Below are 16,664 nucleotides of genomic sequence, written 5' to 3'. Positions count from 1 at the left end.
CAGCAGAATTCAAGTTGGCAGATCTGTGACACCCTCTGCACCTACAGCCTGGTGGTACTGAGAGGCAGCCTCGCTGTGCCTGAAAATCTGTGTGTGTGTGTGTGTGTGTGTGTGTGTGTGTGCGCGCGCGCGCACATGCACTGCTCAGTGTGGGAGATCTGTCACTGTAACCACCTCCAGCTCCCCTGAGTACCCCGCTCCAGCTGCACCCAAATCCTTAGCTTGCCAGAGGACTAGCCTAGTCATGAGGAGCAACCAGAAATAAAACTGAGCAAACAGTCTCAGCTAGGACAAAAGACAGTGAGATCGGGGTGGCCTTGGTGAGTGCTCCTGGCGTCACTGTGACCCTCTGAGAAGCAGGTTGTTCAAAGGCCAAAGGGACAGCGCCTTCCTGTGTGAATGCTTATCAGCGCCTAACTGTGTCTGCCACTCTGTCTCCACAGCTTCTGCGCTGTTGAAGGCTGAGCTTCACTTAAAGGTCAAGGGGTGACCGCTGTGTCAAGTCAGGGACAATCTCACCTTGGCCTACCCTGGCACTTCAGTCCCTCCTTTGGTAAAGTGGTGGGAAGACTCTTATCCCATCGGGCACAGCTCTTCTTTTCTCAAAGGTAGGGAGAGCTGAACCCTAAACTCTCCCCAGAGGCCAAGGCAATGCCCGCAATCCATCTAGCCAGCGCAGTGAAGTACTCGGAAGAGACCTTTTCAGCATTACAGACACCCCAGTGTCATAGTCACAACCAGCCCCAAGTGCGCTCTCTTGCTGAGTGTTGTGAAGTTCTACACTAACCCAAACTCCGCCTCTCTCCAGCTTCCATCCAGTAGTACCAGGGGCATACTCAGAGGCCTTATGTTGCCAGCACTCTGCTAAATGCCACCCTCTGGGAGCTCACACAGGGCACAACCTTGCTTTCCCTGCCCGGGGAAGCCAGAACTCAGAAGCCAAGGATACGGTCTCCGCTGAGTTTAGACCCAGTTCAGTTGTATTCTAAATCTCTGCACTCAGGGTCTCCAGGCTACTGAGCCAGACCCTGTCCACAGAGACTCTGAGGAAAAACCCTTCCTCTTTAGAGGTGGCTTCTTTCTCCTTCATGTTTCCTCCAGCACTAAGCATGTTCCAGCTTCTCACTGGAGCTCCCCCGCTTGACTTCTTGTCGCCTCAGCTTCCCGGTTACTTTTGCCTGGATTCTGTTCAAAGGGCCAAAGGCAAAAATGAACTCGATGTGGCGGCTTGGAGATGGGCTTGGTGTGATCCACATCCTGGCCTAAGGCTGCGGTGTTGTTTGTGACCTGCCTGGCACACAGCTCCTGTGCTGTGTTGGCCCGAGTTCACAGACACCCAAAGCCCGAGACATGTGTCTTGGAGTTGGAAGGAGACTCGCCATCTGTCCCCGGTAAGTTTCATCTTTTCACTTTTCACTGTTTTCATCTGTGGAAGAGGTTTCACGTCAGGTTAGCTATCCCAATAGCCACCATCTCTCCAGGCCTGCCATAGGTCACAGTAAGAACTTATGATTCGACAAGATGAGGACAGGATCCGTGGCTACACAAGAGGTCCGCCCAGGTGCGACACTAGTCTGTTGTCAAACAGGATGCCCCGGCTCCGGGAGTGTCAGTCAGCTGGTTCTGAGACATCTACTTAGTGCAGACCACTCTCATTTCTTTATCCCCTCACCCCCTTCCCACCCCACCCCCGCTTCAAAACTACTTCCTTCCCCCATTCCATTCCTTTAGCCCAGACTTCCTGTTGGGAGGGGAGTGGCAGAGACACACCTGGACTCCCTTATGAGCGTCATCCAGGTGAGGTCTGTCCTCCACCTCAGCAAGCTACTGAGGTTCGTGGCATCACAGTAAACCTGGGGCAGAGATGGTTATGCTGTAAGAGGATGGATGTGCTGAGCATCGGGGGTAGGGGGGACCCATGGCAGAAACGATGCCCGCCCATGTAACAAGAGCACACCAGGGAGAAGAACCGTGACTGCTGATCCCAAGAAGTCCCCAAGCTCCTGCCTGGGAAGCTGTGGAGTCAAGTGAACTCAAGATACCAACAGTTCCTCTGTGTGGGCTGAACCAGCAGGGAGCTGGGTGTCCCACATCTTCACATGAGTCGGGAACCACCCGCTTCTCCCTTGCCTTCCCATCTTACAAGAGGCATTTTATCCCAGATTTTGAATCATTGCTCTGTTTGGACCTGAACCTCTAAACATCACTTGGAGAGGAGTAGAGGGGCGGGGAGACACTCAAAGCTGAGCATTGATTTTAGATATAGCTACATGATTCTCCCCACCCCCACCCACTCAGCATCTCTGTGGTAGCCTGAGGCAGGAGGATTTCCAGTCTGAGGCCAGCCTGAGGCAGGAGGATTTCAAGTCTGAGGCCAGCCTGAACTACATAGGATGACCCTGTTTGAAAGAAACAAAAACAAAATCAGGTATCTTTAGATAGTTCAAAAGCTGCTGCTTAGAGACGTTGACTTCCGACCCGAAAGCCAGCCCGCTAACACGCTGCTTTGTGTCCACAGCTTAACAGTTCAAAGAAGTTCAGAGGGAGGAGGCAGCGAAGTTTCGTAGGAGAGAAGAACTCTACAGAATTAGAAACGAAGTTCAGTCCCCTTGACTTTCCTGCATCTACCCAGGAAAAATGGATTTTGATCCACTGAAACTGGCTTCCTGGCTGCTTATCAGAAATACAGAGCGTGACATCTGAGAGCGACGCAGGTCGTGAGTTTGGGAGAAAAATCACAGTGGGGCCAAGAAGAGGTGATGCCATGGGTGTGGGAGTGGGCATTCACTTCAGTAAATCTGAATTTCCCAGAGGCAGATCGATGTGGGCGGAGCCAGTAGGTCCCAGGACACGGCGCCCTGGCTTGCACCCGCGCAGGCTCAACAGCAGGCTGCGGGCGCCCTCTGCTGTCTGCGTCTGGACTGGCATCCAAGCCAGAAGGGCTGCTTCCCACGCTCCAGATGCCCGAGCCACGTGGCTCGCTGGGCATCTGACTGTATTTCGAACTGAGAGGGACCATAGCCTCCTTAGAGTCTGTGTCAGTGAGTGGGACTGTCCCAGCTGACCCCTTGAGTACAGTGCCTTTCAAGGATTGTTTTCTGGAGGCAGAAAGACTAGAGGACAGAGCCAAGGAAGAGGTCTTGTTGCTTGCGGGGTGAGGGTGGGGCAAGAAGGAAAGAACCTCTGGAGAGGGTCCCAGAGATTCCATTTTTCTCTCTCCAGAGGCTCTTCCAGCTAGTAAACCTCTCCACACCATTGTTGAAGGTGGCCGCTGGGATGCTGCAAGCCGAGGGAGGCGGATACTCTTTACCACGAATTCTGGGAGTGATCTCTGGGAGACTGCTAGGCTCTGAGATGCAGAAACACATACCGTCCCTTCCTTGAAGGGGGTTCCAGAAGCATCAACAGCTGGTGCCGACCCCTCCAGCTCACTGTACTCCAGAATTGAAGGAAAGCAGGGATGGTGGTGCATGCTTACAATCCCAGCACTCAGGAGCCTGCGGCAGGAGGTTGAGACTTGAGTCCAGCCTGGGCTACAATAAGGACACCGAGTTTAGATTTCAAAACAAATCAAACATCAGCGAAAACCAATGATGGGGGAGAGGAAAGGGGTCAGTACCAGCATTCATTACGTTTATGTAGTAGATCATCGTGGTATTGAGTAAAATGAGTCTTAAGAAATGTCCCGTACTTTCCTCCGTATTTCCTCCCATTTCGTCACACTGCAGAGCCAGCCCAGTCCAGCTAAGATGAACATTTATTTGGTAGCTACTGAAGCTGTCTCCTGCCCTCCTGCTCCTACAAAGGAAGTGGGGGGTCTGGAAGGAGATGTCCAGTCAGAAGTCCCCTGCTCATTTTCTGGCCGTGAAAGTCAGTGCCCAGTTCTCCAGATACGAAGTCACTGCCCAGTTCTCCAGATCTATTCTAGGGACCCCCACCCTACCACCACACTCCCCACCCCCACCCCACCCCCCCACCCCCAAGTGCTGGGACCACTGCAGGAACCTGAAAAGGCCTGTTCCCTCTTGAGATTGGAACACTCTCATACCTCATTCTGGCCTTGTTACTTCTCCATGCCTGGCCTCACACACAGGCTCGTGGCAGCCACTAAGCCTGGGCAGGAGGGATGGCATGCTTCCTAGGGCCCACCCAAGGATCACTCGTGGCCACAATACGTGAGAGAACACACCAGGTGTCTCTGAAACCCAGCGTGTGGCCCCAGTGTCCACACACTCTAACAGATAACCTCTTCACTAACACTGGCCAGGCTTTGCACTAACACGGCTCTCTGTCTTCACAAAAAAAGGGGGCTTGGAGGTGGCCTCAGAGACAATGGCTGTGAGCTGCTCATGTCAGAAACAGCCACCACTCTGAAGGTAAGAAGGATCTGAGTGTGAGGAGTGAGTGCCCAAGGCAGGGACGAGACAAATTAACCTGTCAAGCACCTCTTAGCATCCAAGTGCTGGCTTTGTGTAGAATAGAATGTTACTTCCCACTCGAAGTGACATTGGCTTGCTCTCTCTGTCTCCGGGTTACGGTTTTGATTCTGGGACATTCACAGCAGGTGTATGCGGTGGCTGAGGGACATTTCTGTAATTCTGAGCAGTCATATTATTCTTAAATGTGTGTATGTAAAGGCCTAGGCCAGTGGTTCTCAACCTTCCTCAGGCTGTGACCCTTTAATACAGTTCTTCATGTGTGGTGACCCCCAACCATAAAATTATTTTTGTTGCTATTTCATAACTGTAATTTTGCTACTGTTATGAGTCATAATGCAAAGATCTGTGTTTTCTGATGGTCTTATTCGACCACTGTGAAAGGGTCATTCAAACCCAAAGGAGCCGTGACCCACAGGTTGAGAACCATTGCTCTAGAGGTACTGTTTGAGGTGAGGATGCTGGTTCTTCTACCTGGCAGCTGTAGGGACAATGGGTACATGGTCCAGTCTTTATGTAAGTGTTAGGAAGATTGGCTCTAGATGTCAGAACTATCAAGGAAGACATCAAATTCTTAGTAGTTTTCCAAACTTCCCTGTGTTGGCTGGCCCAGCTACATACCCTGTGACAACTTTGCGTGTGTTTACAGTACATTTTAATCACTCACTCCCTCTCTTCATCACTTCATGCCTGCGGGTCCCCTTCCTCTTCCCTAATATGGGAATAGTCCTAGTTTATGTCCAGCTACTTACTGTGAAATTTACCTTTTAAAACATGATAGAAATGCTTGCTAGATAGAAATGCTTGCTAGTGTCTGTTTCAGATGGGGGGACAGCTTTGTGGAAAATGCGGTCCATTTGGATATTTCTCTTTTTGTGTTATGACAATTTACTTTTTTTTAGATAATTTACATTTATTGGAAAGGTATGCGCAGGAATAAATACAACCACAGGATTTTCCTTTTACAACCGTAGAAATATGAGACCAAGTCAAGATGATGATTAAACATAGAAAACGTGGCAGTGAAGGCCTGAAGAGCAGAGGCGGAACAGAGCAAAGAAATAGGAAACATTCAGAGAAATGGACTGTGTACATTTTTAACAGCTGGACACCCTAAAAGCGAGCAGCCTTGCATGTCCCAAAGCATTCATGCTGTCATTAATGCTGACAAAGGGAGACTGGATCCAGCCAATGCACTGTGCCCAGCAAGGATAAGGAAATAGATAAGACAGTGGGAGGGGGCGCTGTGTGCCTGCTAGTCAGTCAAGAGTGATGTGACCGCCAGTCACAGTCACGGCATAATGGTTACAGAAGCAATAGGTCATTGAACGCTTTGATAGAAATGATTTTGGAGTTTCATACTAATACAGCCAAAATAGGAAACTTGTATCAACACTAAAGACATAGTCTCTCTCTAGGGTGAGAAATTCAGAATAAGATTATTGGCTTATGTCTAATGGAGTAAAAACAATAATGCAGATAATATATCCAAATGAACTAGCTACACAGGACAAGAGACCTATTGCATAACAGATACTGATTGTCATCTACATCCTTGACGGTCAGAGGAATACAGATAAGTGAGGATGAACTGGGTGTTTTAATTCACTTTACAAACACTGAGAACAATGTTTTTAAGTGAATAACTAAAAATAATTCTCAATTTTAGGCATTAATTTAAAGCAGATTTTTTTTTTTAGATTTATTTATTATGTCTACAGTATTCTGCCTGCATGTCTGCCTGCACTCCAGAAGAGGGCGCCAGATCTCATTACAGGTGGTTGTGAGCCACCATGTTGTTGCTGGGAATTGAACTCAGGACCTCTGGCAGAGCAACCAGTGCTCTTAACCTCTGAGCCATCTCTCCAGCCCAGCAGATGTTTTTATGGGAGACATTTAATTTTTCCAGGCCTCCAATTGGACTAGCTGGGCTGGAGGCTCTGCCTCTATGTGGCTAGCATTCCAGCCATAAGGAGAGGCAAGGCCCTAGGTTAAGCCAGAGGACATGGTGGAATGTATCACAGGGTCCCCAGCCCACAATGCAGGCTGGCTTCCTGTTTACAAATGGGCCCCAAAGGAGCTTCTGTGGACCCAGAGACCCAGGTCTTCATTTCTCAACATCCCACTGCTTGAAGTTCCAAATCAGACATACCTGAGGCACATGGAACTTAAGCTTTTCTTGATGGTGTATATTTTCTTTGTGAATATTTATCATTTAATTGGAATCCCAATCCAGAGCTATAGACCAACTAGGTCAATTTTTACATTGTCAATTCAGTATAGAAACATTTTCTGGTCCTTGTATCTTTTAGGTTTCAATTTGTGGTCCAACCCATCACCTTCCTATTTCTCAAAGAAAGAACATGAAACGAAAAAGAAAAAAGTCTTCCCAGGTTCACAGAGCTTTTGAGCCAGCACATGTTAGCATGCTGAAGAAAACAGATAGCGGCCTTTCAAAGGACAGCATAAAAAAAAAAAGTAGGAACTTTATTATATGTTCAAAACCTTAAGTCTTTGTTTGTTGTTTTTTTTTTTCTACTTTTTAAGTAACAGGTATAAAGTCTTCTTTTAAGTTACAGAGTATGGGAACTTTTTTCCATTTTCCTTTCTGTGTGTGTACCGATGGATGGCCTGGGCTAGGTTTGGCTAAATGATTTCCGAGAGAAAATGCAGAAGTCTGCATGCAAGTTTCTCTTGCTCCAGACATGGCTGATAGGTGCTAGGACTGGGTGCACAGTGGAGGGGGACATGGCCGCTTTTTTTTTTTTCCCTAGATCTACTTTCTAGTGTATTCAAGTAGTGTCACTCTGAAGGCTGAGGCAGGAGGATCACAAGTTTTGTGTCACTCTGAGCTAGATAGTCAGACTGGGTTTTGTTGTTGTTTGAGACAGGGTTTCTCTGTGTAACAGCCCTGGCTGTCCTGGAACCAGGCTGGCCTCAAACTCGAACTCACAGAGATCTGCCTGCCTCTGCCTCCCAAGTGCTGGGATTAAAGGCATGTGCCACCACGCCTGACCAGACTGTTTTTTTTAAAGCTAATTAATCCATGTTAATATTAGTTAATGTTAACACTAAGCAATGAAGGAGGATTTCCAGAATGAGTCACTGAGCTACCCATACCTGCTGGTGTGACCTCGGGTACCTGTGTGGATGTCCTGGATTGCTGGCTCCTGGGTTGCTCACTTAGCATCCTCAGTGTCCACAGGGGCCAAGCAGGATGCATGCATGAGGGAGGGAGGGAGGGAGGTCTGGCAGGCACTAGGGACCACTGGCAGGTGTGGGTTACAAGTGTGAAGAGGTATTTGAGAGGCTGTAGAGAGCTATGGCCTCCTATTCAGTTCCCTCTGCCTCAGGCAACTCATTGGATAGAGTGCTTGCCTAGCATGCACAAAGTACTGGGTTCGATTCCTAGTTATACAAGAAATAGGCATGGCAGCACATGCTTGTAATCCCAGCACTTGGGAGGTAGAGGCAGGAGGATCAGAAGTTCAAGGTCATCCTTGCCTTGAGTTTGAGACCATCCTAGGATACTTGAGACTGCCTTTATAAATACGCAAAAACAGATAATAAAATGTACAAATCCCCCAGTTAATTTTGAAAACCTTTTATCCGAGATACGAGGGCCAAAATTTGAAGCATGGCTCTTAGCAGGAAGCCTCTACATTTCCGTTAACTGAAGATCACATATTAAAATGTCTCTTCTGTTCTTGGGCTCTGTCTGTGGTAGGCAGTCCACAGTCCACAGTCCCCTTGCTGCTGGCCGAGGGAGTGATCATCCTCTACACCACTGTTCTCATGAACTCCCTTCCTGAGCTGTCCATAAGACTTAGATGAGAGAAGTGTGGTGGGTTTCACCTCTAGGTTCCACCCTCATCGAGGCCCCAGTTTTACGTACATAATTTTAATCCCATAATCTCCTTAATTGGTTCCAACTACAGGGACGCTGTGTTTTAAATCTGTATTTCTCCCAAATTTGTATGTTGAAACCTAATGTGGTAGTCCTGTGAAGTGGGTCCTTGGGGCAGGGGGGTGGGTGGTGGTGGGTGGTGGTGGGGGTGGTGGTGTCATGAGATCACAAGGATTCCCCAGTCATGAGATGGAGTTAGTACCCTCCCTGCTACTGTGTAAGGACACACAGAAAGTGTCACCCATGTGGGACAGCCTTTTACCAGACAAGTGGGTCTGCTAGGCTTCCCAGCCTACAGGACTGATGTTTGACAGTTTCCCAGTGGAAGGGACCAAGGTGTAGCTGCTGGAACAGACTGAATAGAGGGTAGTGCATCTCCCATCACCCCACTAAGACACATCCCCAAAACACATCTTTTCAGACTCCCCCTAATTCCTTCCATGGATAAACTGCTCTCTTACTGCTCTGAAGGACTTTACTGTAGTGCCATGCTGTGTGGCTTTTATGATTTCATAATCTAGAGGTCACTCACCAGGCCCAGGCTCTTGAGGACATGTCTGGTTTGGTTTTGTTTCCTCACACCAGCTAACAAAGCATTCAGCACATCCTAGGTACTAATTTTTTTGTTTGTTTTGTTTTTTAAGATAGGATTTCTCCGTGTAGTCCTGGCTGTCCAGGAACTCCCTCTGTAGACCACCAGGCTGGCCTTGAACTCACAGAGATCTGCCTGTCTCTGCCTCCCAAGTGCTGGAGTTAGAGGCATGCACCACCACCACCTAGCCCCAAATCTTTAAGGAGGAAACTCAAGAATTCCACTACCCAAGGCACAGATGCTCGTAAATAGCTCTGGGCTCTTCAGCCTTTTCCTGTACTGGTTCATGTTTGCTAATTTGGAACCACAAGGAATGGGCTGTTTGAAGAGTTTAACATGACAAAATTTTCTCCTGGAAGTGTTAATATTTTTTTTACCTGTCTGAAAGACAAATTTCATTTACGTGTAAGTAACTTCATTATATTTTGAAGACTATAATTTATTTTTTAAGATTTATTTTATTTTAAATTATGTATATGTGTGTGATATGTGCAGGTGAGTCCAGGTGCCTTCAGGGGCCAGAAGATAGTGTCAGGTCCCCTGGAACTGGAGTTATAGGCAGTTGTGAACCACCCCACATGGGTGCTGGGAACCAAATGGGTTCCTCTGCAAGAACAGCAAGTGTTCTTAACCATACCGGGCCACCTTTCCAGCACCCTACATTTTCTTACACACACACACACACACACACACACACACACACACACACACACACACTCACATACCATACTGGGAATAGAACTCAGAGCCTTGTACATACAAAACAAATACTCTACTACTGAGCTATGCCCCTGGCTCCTCTAAAATTTTATGTATGAATATACTTGCTTTTTTAAATGGAATACTTCGAACATAATGCCATCTTTTAAAATTTCAAGCCTGGGGCGGGAGGGTTGGCTCAGCTGGTAAGAGCACTGGCAGAAGATCCTGGTCTCCAACACCCAGGTGGTGGCTCAGAACTTCTGTAACTCCTGTTCCAGGGCATGTGATGTTCTCTTCAGGCCTCCTTGGGCACCAGGTATGCACATGGTACACACATGTAGACAAACACTCATACACCTAAAATAGAAATGAATACATCTTTTTAAAGAGTCAAAACGTCAGGACCATTTCTACAGTTCTGTTTCTATGTAACTGCCAACCCCCGAATGGCTGCTGAGACCTGTGTCTTTGCCTTTGTGTTGACAACATGCAGGGTTGTCTGTGTCCTTTCCTGTTACCTGATGCTCATCATATATGACAGGGACTTACCTCCAAAATCTCCTAGTCTAGTAGGTCTGGTCTCCAACAACCTATTAGCTCTAGTCCCACACTGGCTGGGAGCCCAGGTTGCTAGGGGAGTGGTGCAGATATGTTTAATCAGAGGAGAAAGACTCTGAGTGGGCAGCTCTTTTGAAGAAGATAGTGTCTTGCTTCAGGGTATAGACACCACTGACCAAGTACCCTACAGAGTTTAGACATCAATCAAATGCCCTGCTTCAGGGTGTGGATATCACCCATCAAGTGCCCTGCTTCAGGGTGTAGACATCACCAATCAAGTGCCCTGCTTTAGGTTGTAGGCATCACCAGTCAAGTGCCCTGCTTTAGGTTGTAGACATCACTGAGTCACAGGGATGGTCTCTGCTGCTGATTTCTGTGTGTATCATCACATCTGGACTGAGGAAGTCATAGGAAATGGTGCTCCAAGCCCAATACTAAGCTTACAGAACACAACTGTATTCCTTTGTGTCTGAGAACTCTTTCAGTCTCAAAAGGATATGAAGACAATTGAGGTCTTTCTTAAACCATCCATGTGGCCGATCTATTCTGACCTTTTAGACCTAAAATCTATCCATACACAATGTGGAATCGTTTTGTGGAAAACCGACAACAGGCAGAGATGTGAGCAGACTGTTAGCATTATCACCACAAGTGAGGGGGGTTCTGACAAGTGTGCACGTTTATAGCACAGGAACGTGCCGCAGTAGGGAACGCGAGCCTTTGCAGGTGACTGGCAGGGCTCTCTGGTTGCAAAGGGCAGCTCTCTTAGTCGCATATTCTGAGCTTTAAGTGCCAGTGACTCTTGGCTGTTAGTGTGACAGCTTGGGGCATTAAGTGCCAGCAGCCCCGCACCTGTCAGGGACTCTGTGGAAGTTTGCCAGTGCCGAGGGCTGGCTGTCCTTCCCACCTCATCCAAAGTCCTTCTGCCTCACCGGCTCTTTGCTTTCTGCAGTCTCTCAGCTCTCTCCAGTTTATCATTTTCCACCACCTCTTAGCTTTCTGTAGACCCTCTCACCTTCTCAGCACATCCTCAGTCCTTCGCTGTTTCAATATCCTACACTCTCTGATTCTGGAAGCTCTCTGCAGCTCTTTTAAAATAAGTATTAATTTATTTATTACTATTACTGGAGAGAGACAGACAGAGAGACAGAAACACCCAGTGCATCATGGTGTGTGTGCAGAGCAGAGGGCATCTTTTGGTGTGAAGTCTGTTCTGTCTTCTAGGGTGGGTGGGTTCTGGGGATTGAACTTGGGTTGTCAGGCTTGAGCATCAAGTGCTTTGACCCGCTGAGTCATTTCCCAGCTTCCCTGGAACTCTTCAGCTGTTGTCTTGCTGCTGGCCCTGGCAGCCCTGTGCGTCATCTGTTCTTCGTGTTGGTGGCTGAGCCGATGGTACCCCATTAAAGCAATGCTGCCACCTGGAGAAGCTTTAGCCAGGCCTAGATCACAGTGGGAGGCAGTCACACTGTGAGGCAGGCATGGCGGTGCACCGGAGGGACATCTCTGACTGACCCACTGAGGATGGGAGGAAGGTAGCTTATCCAGCCAGCTGTATATGTGCACAGCCTCCTCTCTGCTAACCGCACTTTCTGTGTTTGATCATGCCAGCTTGCACAGGTCCACCAGACCTACCTACTTCAGGGTTCCTCTCTGATCCGATTGAAAACATCTTGAAGTCTGTGGGCCGGGTCTTGCAGGTTGGTGGCAGAGAGTCCTGGCTGAAGCAGAGTTCCCTGGGTGGCGGCTGTTATAGTGAGAGCCTCTGGAACTGAAGCCATGGTCAGAACAAAGTTCCCCAAGTAGCCAACCATGAGGTATTTGGAGCAACCCCAGCTGGTACCATGATAACCCTTCAGCTTACTAAGAGCTGGTTGAGTGACAGAGTTGTAGTTTTGGGGATAGAGGGAGAGCAGAAATTACAGTTGCCACCTTCTCTGATGAAACCTTGGAAGTGGTTGCCTGTGTTGGACTCAGGATCCATGGAAAAAGTACTGATTCTCAATCTGTCCAGGTCCCTGCTGTAGCTTCGATTCCCAAGCAACCAGCTGCTGTGGGGCTGGAGACTGGAGGTAGGGAGGGGTCTGAGAGCTGTCCATCAATGCTCACTCTCTGTCATTTAAAGGAAAGGAAACAAAACAGGATTGGGGAGATGGCTCAGAGGGTAAAGAGCCATGCTGTGCCAAGCAGGAGGGCCTGAGTTAGGATCCCCAGTGTCCACAAAAAAGCTAGTACAGTGGTGTGCATCTGTAACCCCAGGTGGGGCTGGGGTGGGGATGTAGACAGGTGGGTCCTCGGGACTTGCTGCAGTCCACTCAGTCAGTGAGCTGCAGGTTCAGTGGGAGACTTGAAAAAGAAAGTGAAGGATGGTAGAGGAAGAAACACAATGTCAACTTCTGACCTCTGCATGCACATACACTCACCACTCACCCACCCACCAACCCAGTCCCCTAAGGAAAAAGAAAAACAACAATAAAGAATACATCTTTGATCTAACATGATATTTACCTTCTTCAGTGAATTTTGTGTAACAACACTTGATTCCAGCCAAATACTTAGGGAGCGTTGAGACCTCCTCATCTGTCTCAAAACCAGACATAAGGATTGGGACAGGAAGTGCATGCAAGCTCCTGTGCTGCTGAATGGAAGCCTCTGCAATTCCTGCATTGTGTGTCAGGGGCCTTGTGATTGCATGTCTGCACAAAAGAGACCTCTCCGAGACCTTCAACATAATGTGGAATTCTGCTGATGCTATGGCCATTTGAGACACGTTGAAATTTTAATACTGTTATATAATTCTGAGGATTGTGAGGACGTTCCAGTAACATGCCCTTGACTTAGTGTCTTCCAGGTGAATTAACACAGAGACTCGGTTTTGGATTAATTACAAGTAATTTATATGTAATCATTAAATCTTTTTTTTTTTTTGTCCTTGGCCAATGTGAGGAAGAGCCTTCCATTGGGCCAATTCTGTCCCAAGATACCCAAGAGGTCACACCTCTTGCCCTAACTCATACTTTTAGTCATTTACAGGCAAATTTTCTACTCATTAATAATCTTTAGTTATAGAGGGAGCACAATGCACACACACATCTATAACTCCTAGAACCAGAGAGCTGCTCCTCACAGCAGGCTGGGAAACCCAGCTGTGCTCTTAGAGCTGACTTCCCCTTTGTCTGTTGGGGATGATTCTCCTGTTGCTAGGAGACAGTAGGTTGATGTCAATCATTTAGATGCATGAAACCAACCAAGCCCCAACCAAATCACTGGTAACCTGGGCACTGTAGAACTCTGAATGAAAACTATTTTCAGATAGAATTATGGAATTAGTGATGGTCTTGGGAAGGAATTCCTATCTCAGGTGCCCTCCAGAGTGGGAAAATTTTTGTCAAAATAGGCCAAGGTCCTCTAGGTTTCAGTTGGATAGAAAGAAGTCAAATGAATGAGTTAAAATGGTTCCTCTAACTCATAGTTATTTGACACTGAGAATAATGACTTATAATACAAGAATTGTCACATGATGTCTAGGGTGTCCAGAGTTAGACATTTGGTGTGTAACTGTCAGTGTTTGTCTACACTCACCTTCCTGTGTTCACATATTTCAGAGAACCAAATAAATGTAAAGACTCTTACATAATGAAGCCATCTCAAATTCTCTGTAGCCAACATTAGACACCCTACCTGTTTCTCTCCAAGATCCTATCTTTGAACTAAGTCCTGAGGATAGATGGTGTGGTTAAGGACACAGCTCCTTGTCTACCTAAGGAAAAACCAGAGACCACATAGTATCTTTGCAGCGAAGTAGACCATATTTGAATTTCTTCTGGTTCATATCCTAAGTCTCCTGATCATTTTTACTCTGAAGGAGGAAGAAGTGGTTAGTTGGAGGAGGTTTGAGTGCAGTCTTCATCCACAGTTAGCTGTCTGGAAGCTGATCCTGCTCAAGGGCTCAAGGTGTTTTTTTTTTTTTTTTTTTTTTTTGTTTTTTTTTTTTTTTTTAGACAGGGCTTCTCTGTGTAGCTTTGGTGTCTTTCATGGAACTCACTCTGTAGCCCAGGCTGGCCTCAAACTCACAGAGATTCGCCTGCCTCTGCCTCCTGTGTGCTGGGATTAAAGGCATGTGCCACCACTGCCTGGCATCCTGCTCAAGTTTTAAGGGATCAAGGAAAAGAGGTATGAGAGGGAGAGGGCTTGGGAACAACAGCTCCCAAGTGTAGAGACCTACAGAGGTTTCCTAAGGAGAAAACTTACTCAGAGTCCAAGAATCTGAGTTTGCTTTACCCAGCAGGGCTGCGTAATGGGATGATTTGACCACGGGTTTGGTTACCAGGTGTTTGAAAGGGTCTACACTTGGCTGTGTGATGTGCTTTGATCTAGCAAGGGGGGAATCTTTTGCCCTGCCCCTGGGCATTGTTATAAAAAGCCCTTTTGAAGAGGCAGAAGGGACCATTGGGTTTTGATCCAGGTCCTCCTGAAGCTATCCTGTGTTTCTGTCTTTCTCCTCTTCATTATCTTTGTATCTGAAAGTTTCTTATCCCTCTCTCCTCCTCACAGGAACCCTTTAAAGGGTGAGAGCTGGATTCTCACAGATGATGCCAGAACTAGGGACTTGGGTGCAGAGGAAGTCAGTGAGAGTAGGGAAACACTGTGGGAAAGAGTTGGACATGTTCAGTTTTGTATTAAGGTTAAGGTGGTGGTATTTTATTCTTTGGGAGCAAAAACTGTATATAGAAAAGTTAGGCTGCAGCAAGTATCTCTCTCTGTCTAGATTTCTCTGTTTCCCCCTCTCTCAATTTCTACCTATTAAATTAGGAAAAAATATAGTGTTTAGATATAGGAATATTTTATAGGAAGAAACGTAGGGTAAGAGTAGAATTTCCCTAGTGCCAGACCTGAAAACAGTGTCCAGGAACAAGCAGCCACTGTGGATTTAGCAGTCTGAGAAAGAAAAGCCACTAAGTGTCAGGGAAATAGTAAGCAGATGTTTGTATATTCACTTGTAGAGAGTTTGAAAACTAGGGGAGTTAAGGTAGAACTGCAACAAGTACAAAGGTTCTTGGAGTTCGTAGAGGAGCTATGTCCTTGGTTCTCCAACTATGGGATTCTGGATGCAGACTCCTGGGGGAGAATCAGAGTTGAAATGCAAAAATATTATGAGGAACATGGGCCAGTAAAAATTTCAGTAGAAGCTTTTGGCCAATGGGCATTAATTTGGGACACCCAGATCTGTCCTGGGTGGCAGGGGGGAATTTTCCCTAAGGCAGATATGGATGGAACAAAGCCCTCCACTCTGCTGGAGCTGCCACTAGATGGGAACACTTTTACAACATCATTCAATCAAGGTCAGTTTCCTTTTGGTCATGACACTGAGTTTAAGGAACAGAAGTCTTGTAATGATACAAGGGAGGAACTAAAGGGCTTGAAAAACTTAGTAATTTTTCTTTCTCAACAACTGGAAACTCTTCACGTCTCTTCTTCTCAGAAGGGTACACTTCTTCCCTCTGTAGGGGTGGAATTAGACTTACCTGGGGGGGGTCATCTATCAGAATGGAACAGTCACCCATGATTGCTCTGGCACAAAAACCTCCTGGGAGGCCGGGCGGTGGTGGCGCACGCCTTTAATCCCAGCACTCGGGAGGCAGAGCCAGGTGGATCTCTGTGAGTTCGAGGCCAGCCTGGGCTACCAAGCGAGTCCCAGGAAAGGCACAAAGCTACACAGAGAAACCCTGTCTCGAAAAACGAAAAAAAAAAAAAAAAAAAAAAAAAACCTGGGAAACATGGGAAACCCTCGCTACTAGTCCTGAGTCTCCCCTTCATGATAGTATTACAGAAGCAGCTAGCAGAGGGAAGAAGGTGCAAGGATTTCAAATGTTCCCCGTAATTGAATAGCCAGGCACCCAGGGTAATATAGTGCGAGTGAATGTAAACGGAGACAGGGGTGCAGCAGCTGCAACTGGCCATGGCTGGGTTTCCTCCAAGACCCAGAAGGGCTGCTTGAAAACCAAAGCTTGTAGCAACTGGGTTTCCTCCCAGAGCCAGGGCTGCTTGAGAGCTGTGTGCCTCACAGCAGTGGGAGGAACCTTAAGCTCCTGGGGTGGGAGGCTGTTGAGAATACTCAGGCCTCAGGACTGGGATTGTAAAAGCCTGAGCAGAGCTAACAGCTAAAACCACACAGTTTCTGTTTGCTGGCTGTAAGAAAGTCTCTTTTGAAATGACTCTTCTCCAGCCAGCTAGCAACTTTTGCCCTATAGCAGCTCTCCTAGGGAAAGCTAACTGAAAGTGCCTCTGTGGCTGAGAATTAAACTTCAGAGCTGCTGACAAATTAGGATCTGATTTCAAACTTTCAGGGGAAATATTAGACTGTTATTAGAACTGACTTTTTTGAACTTCAAACTTCAGAAATGAAACAGTTTTGAGTGCACATACAATTTAACTGTGGTGATTCATGATTCATGTACCCCCTGTCTTGTTG

This window comes from Peromyscus californicus, unplaced genomic scaffold, assembly GCF_007827085.1.
Source record: "Peromyscus californicus insignis strain IS unplaced genomic scaffold, ASM782708v3 Scaffold_15__1_contigs__length_86483966, whole genome shotgun sequence".
NCBI lineage: Eukaryota > Metazoa > Chordata > Mammalia > Rodentia > Cricetidae > Peromyscus > Peromyscus californicus.
The sequence above is the reverse complement of the archived record's forward strand: the minus strand, read 5'-3'. Positions refer to the sequence as shown.